The following is a 15,091-nucleotide window of genomic DNA, read 5'->3' on the forward strand; positions in this document are numbered from 1 at the left end:
GGTGTAGAAAAAGGCCCTCAGTGTTGTAGGCTGGCCACGTGCAGTGTAAATGCATGTGCAGAGAATACATTTCTATAACATGAAAACATGGAGTTATCAGTAGCCAGTAGCTCAATTAAAACGAAATTTCATTTCATTTTCCTTTTGAAGATGCAGCTGATGGGAAAACTTACCAGAGCCTGGAATGATTTAAGCTTCTGAGATTCCTATATAGTGTGCCAGTTCCTCTGGATGTTCCTCTGCTGCTATCTTCAATAGAAATGTTAGAAAAATCTCAGTTACCTTGAGATAAATAGGTTGCAGTGCATGTTGAGGCAAATAGGATGTAAAACTGTAAAATTATATCAAAGAACAGGTAGATAACTCTGTCTGCAGGCTTTCCAGATTACTTTCAGTGGCTTGGTGTGTTTTTCATCAGCTTCTGTGACATGTATTACTTTTTCTTTTTAGGTCACTTTTTGTTTTTGTAGTTAAAAAAAATTCCTTTTCAGGAATCCGGTTTTCAGGTTAGCTGGAAATACATTATGAATGAAAAAGTAATACCAGAGAGAAGTGCTTACAAAGCTGCTCTGTTAGTGGGTGTCTTGAGGAATGCCTTTCCTGGCTTGTCCCCATCCCCAGGCTGAGTGAGGGTACCCAGCAGTAACCATAGACATAGTTATCCAGGTGCTTGCATTCAGGAAGGCTGGATTTCTTATTCTTAGTAAGTCTGAGCATGTCAGCTCTCATATTTTTCATATGACTTTGTGTTTTGCTCTGGTTTCCTGCTTTTCTGATTTTTGCCTGGTAGGTTCATGTGACTGTTCTCAGTTGGTCTGCAAGTTGCCTGGGAGGCTGGGTGAGCACTGGAATAAAACATGTTGGTCTGTAACGAGGCTAACATGAGCAGAGTGGAATGTGAAGGTGTGGAGGAGCTCTGTAGCGCTTTATCTGGATTGTTTTTTCATCATGGATGGGAGTCATGAAGGGTCAATGTAGAGTTGAACAAAACCAGACTGGATTTTGTTACAGTGGAAAAGTTGGTGGACACACCACATTCCTTACTCCTCACACCAGTACCTGCATCAGCTGCTAGATATTAACTCAAGGGTGTTGGTGTAACTCCCAGCCAGGCCAGGAAAATCACTGCTGCCAAGACATCCTTCTGAGAGATGCACCTTAGTCCCCTGGTGGGTATCAGTGAGCTGCAAGGCCATTGCAAAGAGTCTAAGATACTCAAACATACCACAAACTCACCTCTTTCTCAGAGTGGTAATCATTTTGATTCAGCGAAGTGCAGAGATTGTGTGCTGTGGTGTTAAGCCACTTGAGACTGGGTAAAAGCAGCAGGTAAATTGTATGCAAGAAAGCTCAAAAAAAGAAAAAAAAAAAAAAAAAAAAAAAAAAAAGAAAAAAAGGAAGCTCTGTATTTGGATTTCTCTGCTTCAGCCTGCATCAGCAATAACAAATAGAAACCATAAAATTATGCAGTTTTGACTCCAAATTGAATAAAATAGTTTATGTGCAGAGTATCTGCAGCTTCCTAATTGCTTCAGTTAAGCACTAAGATCCCTGCTGCTGACAAAGGAAAGGAGAAGAGACCTGCTCAGAATATTCCTAACCATGAGAATATTTTCAAATGACAGATGGAAAATAAGAGTTTCTAGATGCGTTTCATTTAATAAGACCTTTATAAAATGTAAATCAAATCTATTTCTATTTCACAATCATTTTTCAACAGTGAGCTGGTAACAGCCTTTTGAAGTTGTTGCATTGGCTTGCTTTCAGTAAGTCAGAAAGCAAATTACTTCTTTGCACGCTCAACCTGATAGACTTCTTTTGCAGTAGATTTTCCGCTGGTAACTTTTTACTTTAACTAAGTTAGGAACAGCCTTTGATTATATTTTTATCATTAGACTACCAATCTGTTTTAGTTCTTTGCTGTCCATAGAGAAATGACACTGTATTTCTGAGATTACTAATTGTCCGTCCAAAATAATGGCGAAGTTCAAGGCCTATGTGTAGAAAACAATTTCTTTTTTCCTTTTAAAGAGAGAAGCACAAGAAGCAAAACTTAGAGCAAACAAAATGACTTGCTAAGACTAAAATTGTCTGTCGTTGTGTTCCAGCAGGAGCACTAACAAACCCATTAATTATCCCTGTGGGTTTTTCTGGAAACCCATTTTCATCAGCTTACGTGTTTCCAAAGCATTCACCTTTTGGCTCGAGATTTTCCCTGCTTGATCTGTAATCCAAAGTAAATATGTTTGCGGAAAAGGTAGCTGAAGAACGAGTAGCAAGAACATTTTGTACGAAAGGTCTGGATTTTTAGTGCATGTCTGTCCATTCGAATGCCTATTCCTGTGTCAGCACTATGACAATTCTTTCCTAATCCTTGGACACTCAGCCTAAGTTTTCCAGTGGTGACTATAATGTTAAGGATCAATAAGAATAGTTAAATAAGAAATATTAAGGGTTGGTTTTTTTTTTGTTTTTTTTTTTTTAACTCAGATGTGCTGTAAATAATTGTCATACAAGAATAAAAAATATTATCCTTAATGAATGATCTTATGAATGATAGTTGGCTTTGCTGTTGGGCTGACCAGCACAGGATCTGTAATGTGATTGGGTGTCAGTCCACATGAAAGAGCGAAGAAAAAGCTTCTAAAACTTCAGCTTAATATTTTACCAATCCATATGGTATCACCCATTTTTCCCCTATGCAAAAGGATGAACAGAAGCACTTGGACTGAATGTTTGCTTTCCTTAAAGATGTGTTTGGCTGACTAGCTGAATTTTCTTGGAGCAAAAGTGCATGGAAGAAGTCTCTGGCGGTAGAAATCTCTGTTTAGGAAGTAACCATTTTCTTGACAGAAATGGTTGCAGTCAGATGACAGAGTAGGTTGCAGGAAATCATAGATGCGTTGGTCCAGCAAGTACGTCCAGCTTGCAGGAAACCTGTGGCTTTTCCATGTTCCGTGTCTCTCTTGTAATTTGGTATTTGGTCATCTGCAAAGGGGCTTGGAAGGAGGGAGGAGGCAGATTTTGCTCACAAGGCTTATTCTAGCAGAGGAACAAGAACAATGTTGCCCATCTTCCTCCAGAACTTCACATTATTTCTCAACCCAGGAAAAGCAATGCTGAACAGCTGAGTTAGAATGGGTTCATCAGTTTTCTGGATGTTGCCAGGAGTGTCTCTTTTCCTTGCAATCTGTTCTCCTGAGGTCACCCACTGCACAGAGAGTGGTTCTAGATATTCTCATGACTCCATGAGTTGGCCTCCCTAGGCAGTTGTAAGAGTCTTATACCCTACTCAAAGGGTAGCTGAGATGCCTCTGGAGCATCAACCCTTTCATGGCTGGGAAGGTGAAGCTATGGGGTTGGCAGTGCAGGGTAGGACTATGGTTATAGGAGCAATCTGATATGTGAAATGGCCAAATCAATTTCAGGTAGATTTCAGTTTTGTTTATTGCATGATCGCTTTGCCTCTTCTGTGTCAGAGGGGAATATGTCAGATATGTTAAGAGCTGAGGAATGAAGTGTAGACTTGTCTGAAACTTCTAATTCCTTTAGCAAAGGAATTTTCTAGGAAGTAGGACTTACCTACCTGTAATCTTCTGCAGGCAGGAAAGTGAACATGTCCTTGTCACCTGCTGTGCTGTGCTGGCATGGACAATAAATGGCACTGCCTGGGTCATGTCTGTTATGAACATTGTGCTGGTAATGCTGCTCGTTGCTTTGAAGCAAATGAATGTATCATGTCTGGAAAAATGGGGCTGGGAGATTAGGTAATCCATTACTCTACCCCAAAGCATCCCTCTTGGAAAGTGCTTTTTTTGCCTGTAGGAATTGATTCTGGTATCCTTCCTTCTCTCAGGCAATCTATTCTAGTGTTAATATACTTTTGTCTTGTCTTTTTTTCTTCTTCTTTCTTCCTTTAAAAGATAAATATATTGTACTGTATGTGGAACAGCTTATTCTTTCCATTTTGTCTCATTTCTTTCATTTTTTTGGAAGCACTTACATTTCCATTCAGTCATTTCTTCTCAAGGCTCAGGAGCTCCTGTTTGCTCCATCCATCTTTACAGGCTGTACTTCCAAGACTGCTTTGGTAACTTTTCTCAGGGCTTTCTCCGTCCACTCCATATCCCAAAATTGTGATGTCTAAAACAGCATAGTGCTCCTCAAAAAGAGAGAAAGCAACTTTGTCACTTATGTGCTCTTCTTTGTTCTGCCTTGAGTTTACATTTTTGTAATGAAAAGCTGTAACAATTCACAGTTAGTGAACTGGGGCTGAGGGGAGGAGCTCATGCATTCATTTGGATGCCAGTAAATAGAAAGGCAAAAAGCTATAAATGGGAGTTCTGCAGTGTGTTTGTGGCAATCTGAGCAGGGAAGCAGATGGGTGGCAGCTATGTTTTCAATTAGGTTGAGTTCAAAGGAAACCTAATTAACAGCCAATTGCAGTCATTGATACTGGTTGTAATGCAGTTTTAACGAAGATTATGCATATATATGTGCATCTGTTACTGTCCTCCAGCAGAGGAGAGATGGAGGATCTTGTGGGGGCCATTTGCTATACTTTACCATGGAAATCGTATTGTTAGATATAATTTTCATAGGTGCATGCTATCACTGATGGCAAAACTGAGGAATGTGAAGGAGGTTGAGCTGTTTATCACTTTTGCTGCTGTAGACATTAAAGCTGTAGAAGCGATGCAGCTGCTGTTATACAGCAGTGTTCCAAAGGGTGTGTCTGGTTTCCTTAGGCTGGTGAACACAATTAGGAAAAATAATCCAAGTGGATTTTTAAACTGGATTACTTGAAATACATTTTAAATTGCAGACAACCAAACAATAAAAATTCAAGTGTTCTTAAATTCATCATAGAAATAACATTGTTTACTCAGTTTAGCTTAACTGTGAATGTCTGAGAAGCCTTGTTGTTAATGCAGCTCAAAATAATCTCACTTAACTTCACATTTTTAGTTAGTTTGGATTATCTTTCAGTTTTCCTAGCTGAAAAGCAGTGTTGAAACTATCTTATCTAGGGACAGAGCACAGTATTGTTGTCTATTTCAGTGGAACAGTGACATTTTATATTTTAGCAAGGCAAAATCCTCAGTGATAGCTTCTTCCCTATCACTGGGTTTGTGACAAGACAAATATTTGTTCTTGGGATATCTGCTATTCCTATAACGGTTTACAAAGTACTTCTAAGAAATGAATTACAGGGTGGCGGTGAATCTATTCCAATGAAGTTTTATTTACTGTGGAATAAGCCTTATATTTGCAATCTAGATTCAAAACAGCTGTATCATTTTACTGCAGCATTGAACATTAATTTATAGCTGTGTCATTTATGTCAACCCCTGGAGTTCTACATAGAATATAAAGTGAAGTAACATGGTAATAAGGGCAGTAAAAAGAGTGAGGCTCTAATTGGTCATCTCAGTTCATGTGTTCTCAGTTCAGGTTCCTTGTGTGATACAACTGCATTTGAGAATGGTTTCTGTCAGCCTTTTGGGAAGTTGGCACTATCCAGTAAAACAGCCCTACTGTTTTTCCCCCCGTTAAGGATGTATGAGACGTGTAGGTAAATATTTAGCTCTTGTCTAATAACTGCACTCATTTATAAGACCGGTCTACGATTTCTGAGCAACTGCCTGACATGTATTTCCATTTTATGCAAGTTAACGATGGTTCAATTTTTCTTTTTTTTATTTTTAGTTATTTTTTGTTTTGTTTTGAAATATATCTACAAATTCTGCTGCTTGGATTGTGAATTTATTTGGTTATGTTCCAGCCTGGAGCAACTTTTTGCAGCTTAGTTACTCTATAATTTCCCTGAAAACAGAAGCTTAACCAAGATGCTGATACTCTCTTAATTGAAGAAGCACTTATGCATGTTATCTTTTCTGAGAAATTTTTATTTCTTTTTTTTTTTTTTTTTATGGAGCTCAAATTATTGCCATTTATGCTTTCCTTGTGTGCTGACAATTTGCAGGAGGCTTTCTTAGAGCTTACATGTCAAGTCTGTATACAATTACTGTCATTTTAAGGACATAAATGGTGCAGCAGTTGCTCAGACAGCAATTAAATAGCTATTTAGGCTTTTTAAAACATGCTTACACTTTTTCATAATTCCACTTAGCAATATATAAGATTACAACTGTAGGTTTCCTAAGTGTTATTCTACATGAAATCTTGCTAACACAGCTCTGGTGCAATGGACTGAGTTATCTGTTCCTGGCATCCCCAACCCTCTTCCCTCTTAAGTGTCTATAGGCAACACTCTGCCAGCATTTTCTGGAGGCTGATGGGTAACCACAACTCCTGCACTTGTCCCCCCCAAACCACAGAGATCTCAGTAATATTTTGTTTTTTCTCCTGGTAAAATTTCTGTTTGCATGAATTCCTTTGAAAGTAGACTTGTATGGTGAGCATGCCAGAGGGAAGCAAATGCTTCCACATGTAACTGGGTGGCTTCTGAAGCAAGAAAGCTCCTGTTTGTAACCTAACAGTGCTCAAAATTCTGCAGACATCATGCCAAAGGACAATTTCACAGCATTTGAAGCACTGAAACTGATTAATTTTACTTTAATTTTTTCTGAGTCTCTACGGTGCTTGATGATACTTGATTGCTGCCTGACAGCACATCAGGCACGCATTGGGTTGTGGTGTGGTAGCAAGTCAGTGTGTACTTGAGAAGAGATCGCTGTGCGTCAGTGCGCAGGGTGTGGGATGCTCCTGCTGGTCCTGTGCTTGTTTAGAAACAGGGCAGTAGCATCTCGAATGTCATTTATTAGGTTTTGTCATTGTCTTGACATTGCTGTCAAAATTGTTTATTTACCAAATACGCCTAAGGCAGAGCTGCTCTTTGGAAGCTAGAAAATCTTCATGTGCAAAGGTCTCCCAGGAACAGATTTTGAGCGAGGTAGGTGTCTTGGGCTTGCTGGGCTCTGTGACAAAACATGATCTATAGGTATTATCTTATCCATTTATATTTCAGTATCTTTGGTAGATGTGATGGAATTAGCTCAGAAATATCCGTAACAGCTCATCAGGGACCTAAAGACCTTTGAGTTTAAAGATTTTTCAGTTCATTAAGAAATCAAAGAAAGTAGAAGGTAACTACTAAATAATCACTGAATTCCGAGCATAATTTGCCATCAACATTAAGTCTATTGTTCAGAAGGAAGGACGCTTAGACCTGAATTCATATAAAATCACATTTGAGATATTTTTCCATCCCACAGCAAATACCATGTGTCCTGTTTTACCCATGTGAATTTTCCTTCCCCTTGTATTAGCCTGATGGGCCAGGTAATCTTGTCAAGTCAGTCTTGTATGTGTGACCATGGCATGTTCTATGTATACAGACAACTATTTTATTTAGCAGATGTGAATATTATGACCCCTTTCTTTTTTTCCTTCCCTACCTGACACATGGGTGTTATCAGGCATAATGAGTTTGACTGGAAACTGATTTCCTGTTTTTCATCATTTTATGGGCAATTCTCCTAAATTTGTTATAGACTAACAAGACTTCGGTGACTTAACGTAAATTCTACTTAGATATTTACAGTTGCACTTACTGAGCTGCTGCTGCCTGAACAGAATTAAATGTCAGATAAAGTAAGTGCCAGTGTTTAATGGCATGAAATAAACTTAACTATGGCTCAAGAATTTCTTGCTATTAATATTCAGGCTATAAGAGATTGAATTTAAATTCCCTTCTAAGTCTGATTCCTGCAATTATTTTAATTTTCCAAGACATTTACTGGTTAGCAGTGAGACACATTGAGTTGAAATAAATCAAGTTATTTTTTTTATATATTTATGCAATTTTAATGGTTTTTGTGCTTCTCAAATTTTGTCTGTTTCTTGAAGTTATTAAAACAGTCAAATTATTTTTCCATAATATGTAATATGCTCATGATAAGAGTTGCAACGATCCTTTTTGAAATAATTATTTAAAGTTCATTTCTGAATGAAATTCAGAACACTGCCAATCCCCTGAAGCATTTGCATGCTCAGTTTTACTGTGTTAGTCTTCGTGCCTGACAGCACGCACCAAATCAGATGGACTATGAATACTGATTGTTAATAAACATTAAGTTCCCAGGAAAATGACATTTTGCTTCCTTGTGTTTTCTACCACATGCTTGAAGCACTACTTCTTGCAAAGTGTTGTTTGCGTACCAGAGGCATAACAAAAGTAATGACATTCAGAATCAAGGTTGCCTCAAAGAAAGCTTTCTGCTGACAGATTTGGCTGAATGAGGGCAGCAGTTATCTGTGGGCTCAATCAGTTGGTCAGTCTAAAACCAGTCCTCAGATCTCTGCCCCACTCTGAGGTTTTGAGCAGGTTAGGGTGAGAGGCTGTTCTGCTTGACTTTGTAGCTCTGATCTGGAGATGAGCTGCTGGCAAGGCTGTGCTCAAGGGTCTGCACTCGATGTATTGTGTTTCTACAAGCACTGCCTCTGTACTGAACTCTGGCTATCTTACTTCATAGAATAAAAGTTGGAAAAGACCTCTAAGGCCCCAAGCCCAATTCCACCTCACCCCCACCATGCCCACTGGCCATGTCTCTCAGTGCCACGCTTCCACATTTCTGGAATGCCTCCAGGGATGGAGAATCAACCACTTGCTGGGCAGCCTGTGCCTGTGCATCACTGCTCTTTTGGAGAAGAAAGTTTTCCTAATATCCAACCTGAACCTCTCCTGGAGCAACTTGAGCCCGTTACCTTCCACTTTGCTCCCCATGTTGCCAGTTAAAATGCCTCTCACAGAGTGTGCAGTTGCGCTCTGAGCATGGTATTTGAACTCAGTAGCTTCAGCATACTAGGAAGATGGTGCTGATTGTTTTTGCAAGTTTTCTCATTTGACAAAATTTCAGAAAATGTTTCTCTTTCCTTTAGAAAGAGAAAGTGTTTTTAGAAAATGTTGCTCTTCTATCTGGAGAGTGGTCCCCACGTGTTATGGATGAGACTCCCCTGGCAGTCAAACCATGCCTCCCTATGGCCGTGGGCTATACCTGTCTGTGGCTCCTTGCAAGTTGTTCTGGCAAGCCTTCCTTTTGCCACCTGTCTGAACCACTTGTATACCTACAGCACCTAAGTGCTGTACCTAAGTGCTGTAGGTATACAGGTGCTCCTGGGGCACTGAACAATGTGGAATGGAGCCCAAATTGTGCTCGTTTGGGGCAGCGCTTCTCCCACCTGCCCAGGAGCGAGTGTTCCAGATAACTTCTGTTCCACCTCCCTTATCTGTCTGCCCCTGTGTAAAGGAATGCGCTTATCTGGGGATAATCCCTGTGTTTGTTTAAGGAAAATGCCTTGCGGTGTATCTGAGCATTTCAAGAGCAGCTTTACAACTTGTCTCCATTTAACCCTAGGACCCAACTGTTTCAAGCTGTGGATATTTCCGTGGTTGCTTCTGTTCCATGTCATGTTTCTTTGAAACTATAAAATCCTGTACAGGTACTTTAGACTGAAATTCTCCAATTTCTGAAGTAACCTTGTATGTACTCAATGAGGGCAGCAAATACCCAGGTCTTTATCTCTGGATTATTCCACATGGATGCTCTGTGCTTTCCATGCACACTGGAGCTCAGGAGCTTTGCTATTGAAAACCAGCATTGTCTCCTGTCAGCTATTGTTTGAGGAGCTGGGTACTTGTTATTGGCATACCTCGAAGTCACTGTTGGGTTATCCATGAAGTTGATGCCTTTTTTTGTGCTGTAGGAAACCTAACCCATAAATTAATACTTGCTTTAAACTTGGGACTGGAGCTATACGTAAGGCTAAGTAAACATAAGACAATGTATAATAGAGTAGCACTTCTTCTGTAACTTTAAATAAAATGATAATCTTATTAAGCTTACTGGAAAAATCAAAGTAGTTGGGTTTTATTGATACTAGTTTCTGCTTCTCTGGTGCTTCTTCCCCATACTTGGTCCTTTCATTCCAAACTTTTACAAACTGTGCTGTGTGTGTCACTCTGGGATATATCTGTACATAATTTGTTAAGTTACACTACTTTAATTACTAAACACCGTTTTGGAAGAGGAACAGGGTCGTCACCTTCCTTTAGTTTTTACCACTCTTCTTGAATAATACTGGAATTTTCTTATCCCTGTTAAATTTTCACTTGAATGCTGGGCATTCTGTAAACCTGGAAACTTCATTTGTTATTGTGATTTAGCCAGAGTTTCCCCAGTTCTTTACGTTTCTTAACAGTCGCAACCCAAAGCTGAAGTACATCAATCAACATCCTACACAGCTGCAGGTATTAGCCTGCTTACAGGCTACTGAAAAATACTGAACTGTTTATTAGAGGGTTTTTTTGTTGTTTTTTTTTGAGTGAAGAAATATTTCTGAAGAAATCACTTACAGTGAGACTGATATGATTGAACTATGTGCTGAATTTGTGTGTGTGTTTTTTCTTTTCCTCTCCGAGGGAAATCATACTAGATAGACATCCTGTCTGGAGATTATGGACGTGTTACTATAAATAGTAGAGCTTCTCTGGGCTTTCTGGATTTTACAATGAAATCAATCTTGTGATAATTATTCTGCGTCAAAGAGCTGGAACATTGACACTTTTTCTTTTTTGTTATAATGAGTAACTTTACCAATATTACAATAATTACAAATTATGGAAACTGCTCAGAACCTGTCATAAATGTATATGTGCTTACACATGCAACAGTAATTAAGCTCAACTTTGAGTTGCTCTTATGCTATTGCATCTTTTCCCTAAGTCTGAGTTTGCCTGTAGTACTACCACCAAGAATGTGGGAAAGTGGAGTTCATCAGACACAATCCTGGGAGAAAAGCTATGTTGACTTTGTGGTTTGCTTTAGGGAAGGATCGGAGCGAGAGAGGGATTTATTTTCCACGTACTTGACCCCATTTTATTAATTTAGCTGCATCTTTAAATGCTCAACTACACTATGAATATTGACTTAGTAAATGGCGACAAAATTGTCATTTACTGAGACAATGTTTAAAGTAGAGCTTTATTTACCTTAGAAAGTACAATTTAGTTAAAAAAAAAAAAAATAAAAAAATTTCAGGATGGTGCTCTATTCAGGTTCAGCTATTCTGCTTTTTGATACCAAAATAATTGTTAAATGATTAAGAGCTTCTTGGGGAAACAAAGTAACCCCAGATCAGACTTTGATCGATATACTCAATGACTCGTTTTTTGGTTTGAATATGAATTCCTTACCTGACTTTCTCTCAGGATGTTGGAAACTTCGAGTCCATATCTTATAACATTTTGTATTAATATGTTTTATCTAGTTCAGCTATAACTAGTAAGAGTGAAAAACTTAAAAATCTGTAAAGGAGCTCGGAAGACAGGAAATCAAGGGAAATGCCACTACATTAAAATTTTTAGTTTTCTCTGTCATGATCTAGAGCATTGTCTTCAATTTGGATCATGTCACCTTAAGAAAAACATGACTAATTCCCACATTTGAGGCGGTTGGGAAAGGATCTGTGCATCATCCACATCAAGTCTATGAAGCTTTGCTACTAAAGTGAAGGTAATTTTGAGAACTCTAAGTTTGTCCACTGTAACATGGGAAATACTTTTTTTCTACATTGTTCTTGATTGTGGTGAGAGTGTAAAGCAGAAAACACAAGCAGGTGGAAGAGCTATGTTGGTACTGTTGTGTAGCTGTAGTATATTGCTGCTTCAAGGTCTTGATGGTATTTAGATATGAGGTATAGGCATGTATTCCAGCATCCTATCTACTGAATGGAAACAAGATCTTCTCGATGCTTTTAAGCATTTCTAGTTTGAATTCTGGAGGTCTCTATTTGAACCAATTGGCAGATGCCATTTGTGTACCTGCTGGAATCAGTACACACTGATTTTTTTGCTGGAGAAACTGTTATTCAAGTCCAGCTTTTACAAGTTATGAAGAGTTCCCAGAGAATATGATGTATCACTAGCAGTTATTAAAAACTGTTACTTTTAAATCCAAGATGTAGCTTTTCTTTCTTTTCTTTTTTTTTCTTAAGAACAAAGAGGAGTGAATTATTATTTTCAGTTTCATCTGGGTCATTTTCAAACATGAATAAAACATTTCCCTTGCACAAATTGTTCGTCTCTGTGAAACCTCAATGAAAGGTTGCTAAAATGACCAAGAAAGGTGAAGAAATCTGTGCGGATCTCTAGGTGATGGAAAGCTTTTTTAGAAATGGGTTGAAAGCAAAATGTGAGGAGAAATACGGCTACAGAGGAACAAAATGGAGTGCTTCTCTCAAATGGCAACCTGCCCAAATTAGTCTGCTCTGAAGGCTTATTTTCAATACAATATGTTCACTTGGATATTAAGAGCATCCTCATGAGGGATTCCTGGTGTGTATGACATTAGTCATGGGCCAATCCCATTGTTACATGGAAATTGCTCTGCAAAAAAGGTGATTTAAAGGCTACAGTAGTTGTTACTGTATTTGTAAGGGTATAGTGAGCTGAGTCAAGTTACACTGTCTAGACACCACGCTTCAAAATTCCTACCACGTTAAATCATATCACTCAGCAATGAATCAGACATGAGCTGAAGATGAAGATACATCTCTTACCATTGCTTTGTTGCTGCCCTCATCCAACCCACTTATAGTCAGTACTACTTAAGTCTTTCTTGGCAACGTGGAAAGAAGTTGGCTGACCTCAATAACCCCAGTGGAGCAATTCTTTGGGATGCCTCCTGCAGGTATTTCCGAGTGAGCCGTTTCTCAGCATGAAGAGAAATAACTTGTAATTAGGAAATTTCACAGCAAAGCTCATCTCTGGACATGTTTGCTCTGCTGTACTTTATTTTATTTATTTATTTATTTTTGGTAACTTGAGCTTAAACAGCCCGGCTCATATTTCACCAAGCTACAATGAAGTTGTTAATGGTGTTTCCTGTTGGCTCTAAAAATATCAGTGATTATATATAGATTTCCCTTTTTTTTTTCTTTTTTTTCTGAAATTTGTATTATGCTTATGGTGAACATACAGAATATCTCCATTTGAATTAAGAGTAATCAGTATGACCTTTGGCTATCTCAGTAATAGATAAAAATCCCAAAGTAGGTTAAGCTCAAGTTTTTTAAGGAGCCCCTCTCCTTGTTCTTTGAATACATGCTCTCATGGTTTTCTTGATGTCAATAAGGAGCTCAATAGTTTTCAGTAGCCCTAATTGGAGTTAATGCTTGCACAAATGGAACAGTACTCTTCACTGCACAAATAATTCATGAAGTCCACAAAGTAGAATATTAATTTAATAGCAGGATGATTTTTCAAGTAGAATGATATTGTTTGTGTATATTATTTCATTTGGGCTTTAGAGGGTTTAAATTACTCTGTCTCTGAATGACAAGGGGAATGATGATTGTATCAAAATTATCTTAAGTGAATCCCAGAAATGCAATTGTAGAATTAAGCCACCCCTGCTCCTTAATATTTGTGGAAGATTTCCTCACCTTCAGCACAATTTCTATCCTTATAAAGGTATTTATTCTACAGCTTCAAACAGAGTCCTGCTTGATTTATTTAGTTTTACTCATTTGTCTAGCAACTCTCACACGGTCTTGCAACTAACATCTGAATACCTATTAAATAGAAGTGTGGGGCTGGGAGAACTGTTTTGGCCTTGCAAAAAAAAATCTCAGATTTCTAGGGTGGAAAAAGTAATCTAGTTGTGCTGGATAACTCTTTCCATGAGATACCTTTTTGATCCTTAGATGTAGCTGGGATGCTGGCAGAAGCAGGCAAATATGTCCATAAATAAATAAATGCCACGTGTGAGTAGAGCTGATCCATGCACGAGATGCAGGCCCTTGTTAGATATTCTGTGATGTGTGACGTAACAGGACAGTGTTTAATGTCAGTATGGCTCAGCTGGCAAAATCAGATTGGTTTTACAACTCTAGGCTGAGGTCTTAATTCACGTCCCTCATCCAAAAATCATGTTTTTTGATGCTTCCATTATTTCTTATGTCACCTAGTACATTTTACTTAATTGCTGTGTATATTGCAGTGTAAAACCTGTAAAACTGTAGTCCATAGCAGCCAATTAACACTACTTAGCAGCTGTTAAAAAAGATAATTGCCTGATGTTAACTTTGCCTAACATTATTTCTAATGCTAATTATACCCAATTTACTTTTCCTAAACTCACCCCGCTGCAGTTCTGCTTCCATACCACGGGCTGATAAAAGAAATATTTATATTCACGCCAGCTATGTTCTGTGCAGATGTAGTTTGAGGATTTTCAGTCTGTGCTAGTAAATCAGAGCTGAATGTGCCTTGCTGAAGTATCATCTCGAGTTCATGACATGGATGCTTTCTGAATGTAGATGTAGTGGTGCATTCTACTCGTTCCCTGTGGATTTCAGCACAAGATTTAAATGTGAGAAGAAACCAATGCACAAAAACTTTCACAGGTGATCATATATAAATCTCTTGTTAAGATGTTTCCTGGAGAATTCCTGTAATTCAGTGATTCTCACCTCTTTATGAACTTCATCCTGTAAACCCATGGTCTTTTTCATTCAACTGTTCTTGTCTTCACTTAGGTCGCAATGCACAGAGCTTGTAAGATTACAGCTTTCATCATTCTTTAAATCCAAGCTCTTGAAGATTTCTGTGAGTCACAGCTGATTTTCTTCTTTTTTTTTTTTTTTAAAGACATTTGACTTTTATTTGCTCAACAGTCCAATTTTTTTTATTAACCAAAGCCCAAGCTTTGAGAATTAATGTAAATGCTTCCCTTGTTCAGCTCTGTGCAGGTTATATTCTCAATATAGCAGTGTAAATTGCCAGTTTAGAAAAGATCTGTTGAATGTTAGCATTTAACGTGCAATATGAAATTTGAAATAATTGCCTTAAAGGAAAATGCCTGAAACAAATGATGGCCATTGCAAATAGAAATCATAGACTGAAACGAAAATAGACACACAGTCCTTCCAGAACCGTGGTAAGTGAATGGCTGATAAATGGTTGATTTTTCTGGCAAGCAGGAATTTATTAACTTCTATGGATTATGATGAAAGATATCTGAGAAAATAATTGGTCTCATTTTGTGAAAATAAGGGAGGCCATTAA

Source organism: Centrocercus urophasianus, unplaced genomic scaffold, assembly GCF_019232065.1.
Source record: "Centrocercus urophasianus isolate 14NV4802_14NV808 unplaced genomic scaffold, USGS_Curo_1.0 seq_19, whole genome shotgun sequence".
Classification (NCBI taxonomy): domain Eukaryota; kingdom Metazoa; phylum Chordata; class Aves; order Galliformes; family Phasianidae; genus Centrocercus; species Centrocercus urophasianus.